Genomic DNA, 3649 nt, shown 5'->3' with positions numbered 1-3649 from the left:
AATAGCAAGCAACTCTGACTCCATCATGGACGAGCAACCATATGCCCTCAAAACAAACGAGGCATGCGAGCCCTGTTGGCCTATGCCAAACAATCAACCAAAAGCATCAAGAACCACTCAACTCCGACTTCGATAACATGCCTGACATGAGAAAGAATCGTGTTTTACATGATGTCATGTTTGTCAAAGATCCCAGAGTGAGCACCATCACTAACCTTGTCTACTAGATCCACTACTTGTTTTCTCATATGGCTTCGACTCATATAACAACTATTTTGTTGCACGATTACCTAAACCCCAAGGAAAAGAAGAGATCGTCGTAGTTGTTGTCTTTTGTGAATAGACCAGGTGAATATGCCCACTTAGTTTTTTCACGGTTACACCCTTACACCGTAGAAATAGTACTTCAAGCATTCCTTCATAACATATCACTGATGGTCAGTTTAGTTAGAGATGTAATCTTTACGACTTTACCAACCATATGTGGAAGGAAGTTTTTAAATCTCTAAACACCCACCAGGGGTCCATCACAACTTACCATCTCCAGTTTAATGGACATATCGAAAGGATTAACTAATGAATGGAGAAGTACCATAGATGTATGGCCATGAATTGAGAAACAGTATAACATAGCCACCTACGAGCCCTCTCAGCGACTTGAGATACTAAGCCATTGGATCCTTGCACGAGCGCACTAGATCGATTGGCCGTCTCGCTGGCATCCGGGAGACCGGGAGGCATTTTTCACCCGTCACCCCGCTTGCCACGCCTGGCCCACCGTCTCCGGGCCGCTGCTCCGGAGACTGACCTGGGCGTTCTCTCTTTAGTTGGGCCGAATAGGGCCGAGTTTATTGGAAGTCGATCCACGTTGTTTGTTTCTTGGTTCTCCATAGCCCTCCGAGCATTTGCTTCGGTTCATCTCCTTGCGGCGGTGGCGTTTGTCACGATTTGGCCTCCTCGTTTGGCGGCGCAGGACGTGTGGGCTGCGGCGGCGCATCAACAACGGTGGTGGGTTAGGCAGTGGCGTATGGTTGAGGACGGCAGCGACTTTCTCGCGCTTCACTCCGGCCGACTGTCCATCTCTCCTGAATCCCAATGCTTCATGCCTCTCCTCGGCACAGCGACGGCGGCTGTGTGCGTCGTACTCCCGGCTTCCTCACTTGTGCCCGATGTGTCTTGCGCTGGTGCTCCATCTGAGGGTTGTATGATTGTATCCGTCCAAGAGTCCAAGACCGCCCTCCATACGAAGGCGCTTCTTGGCTAACAACGCTCCCTTACCTACCTGGTAGTCTGGTACCAAAACTTTCTCCCCATCCTTTCTCTTTCTCTGCGTATGCAAACTCTTTCTTACATTACGATGGAGCACTGCCTATTTTGATCTTGTGCATCCAAACTCTTTCCTATACTAGGATGGAGCCCTGCCTATTTTGATCTCGCGAGGCAACACGACCTACATAGGTAATCTTTTTAAGTAAATTTAATCACAGTACATTTTAAGTTTTGAACTGTAATATGTAATAAGCATAACAACATTGTTATTCACCAAAACTTGGGACGTAATTTGTGTGACACTCAGATCAATTAGAACATATGCTATATCTAACTTTTTTTATGCATGACAAGCTGATATTTCAGTTTTGGTTGCCCAGACTGGGAATACTGAATTTTGTTGGACAAAAAAAACATGCAAAGAACTTTAGAAAATGATCCACATGTACCCGGCCTTATGGTTTGTTGAATGATGGATGTGTCCCCCCACGGTTTGATCAAATGCATTCTTGCCAAATCCTTTTCTTTATATTTTCTTACTACAGAAACATCTTACATTTTGAGACAGGGTGAGTACTACGAAATGACAAAATGAGAAACAAACGAGCTTAACAATAAACAATATATACTTCTGCTATGAACAAACTTAACTTTACTTTTTGTATTTTTTAAATAAGTATGTTAATTATAGAATTAGGTGGGCGCGGCAACGCGCGCTATCATGATCTAGTGAACCTATAAAGTGGACATCCTGACTCTCCTGGCTGAGTTTCAGTACAACTCAACATTCCACAAAAAATCCTTACTCCCAAGCTCTCTATGCATCTCTTCCAACGGAGTGAATTGCAGAAAACATCGACACTGAAGGCTAGGGTTGCAGAAACTACACTTCTACAATTTTGTGCCAAAAATCACTAATTCCGAGGCTAATTTTTTGCAAAAAAACACTAGTTGTCCGGTTTGCTCGTTTTAAGTCCGATTATGACAGATGGGTCCCGCTTAACAGGGTGGCGGTGACACGATATAACAGATCACAAATAGACAAAATTGCATGGACCAAACTGTAAAAAGGAACTAAGGTTGGTGCTATGAAAAAAAAAGAGGACAAGGTCATGCCTCGGCCTCCCGCTGCCCAGCCGGCGAGCTCACTCCACCTCCTGGCCATGGACGCCCAAGTTCGCCGGCAAGCCCGCCGTCCGGCGGACGCCCCACCCCGCCTCCCCTACATCCCTTCTCCTCTCTCTCTCTCTCTCTCTCTCTCTCTCTCTCTCTCTCTCCACGAGCAGCTCGCCCCCGCCTGTGTCGCTCACGGCCAACTCCTCGGGTCGCCTCCGGAGCTCCGCCCCCAAACGCGAGAAACCGCGGCCGGCCACCTCGCCCGCGAGTTCCCCAAGGCCTGTAGTTCGAATTAAGGGCCGGCCTCAACCTCCTCCCCGCACGCCGGGTGCTGCTCTGCACGGTCGCGAATACCCACGACGTCGGTGCTGCACCGGAACCGGCGGGATTCGGCCGGGAATCGAGCCGCCGCCGCCCGTTGACCTTTAATGTTGGGGGCTGGCCGCCAGCGAACCCGACAGCCGCCTCGTCCCCGCCAGGCACTGGATCCGGTAGGATCCGCCCCTTCTTGCTCTTTCGACAGGGGCGGCCTCACGCCACCTTCCCCCTGGCTCTCAACGGTAGCTGCCCGGAGAGGTATTGGCCGCCGGCGTCCACCACCGGACCGGTGCGAGGTGAACGTAACGGAGGACCCGATTGCTTTCTTTTCAGGGGTCTTTTTGCAAATCATAACTGTATCAGGGTGTAATTTGCCTTTTCTTTTGCCACGTCACTCTATCCAGTGGGACCCATCTGTCATAATAGTGCTCAAAACGTCCTAAGCCGGTGACTAGTGTTTTTTTGCAAAAAATTAGCCTCAGAATTAGTGATTTTTGGCACAAAACTGTAGAACCGTGGTTTCTGCAACCCTAACCTTCAATGTCGGTGTTTTATGCAATTCACTCCCTCCAACGAGATGAACAACCACAAGAAGCCAAGCTCGTCCATGTCTGCTTGCGGGAGGGAACCATAAAAAGGTAGTTCTATCGACATCGATTGTTGAACTTTCCTAAGAATTACTGAGTCGAGACCAAACTTTGATGAGCTTCTAGTTTTGTTGAGCATGTTGGGAGGCCGTCGGAATGACATTTATGCGTTTTTGGCAATTTATCCATGAGCTAAAGATCAGGCTTATTGATTAAACAAAGTATATAAAATCGAACAAGCTAAGCACAAAAATGACAATAAAACTACAAAGTTACATCAAAGTTCTTCGAATTCGTAACTAAAAAACAGTTCTTCCAAGTCATCATTTCTAACATAATATTTTGCATCTCAACTTTTA

Source organism: Triticum dicoccoides, chromosome 2A (assembly GCF_002162155.2).
Source record: "Triticum dicoccoides isolate Atlit2015 ecotype Zavitan chromosome 2A, WEW_v2.0, whole genome shotgun sequence".
Lineage (NCBI taxonomy): Eukaryota > Viridiplantae > Streptophyta > Magnoliopsida > Poales > Poaceae > Triticum > Triticum dicoccoides.
The sequence above is the reverse complement of the archived record's forward strand: the minus strand, read 5'-3'. Positions refer to the sequence as shown.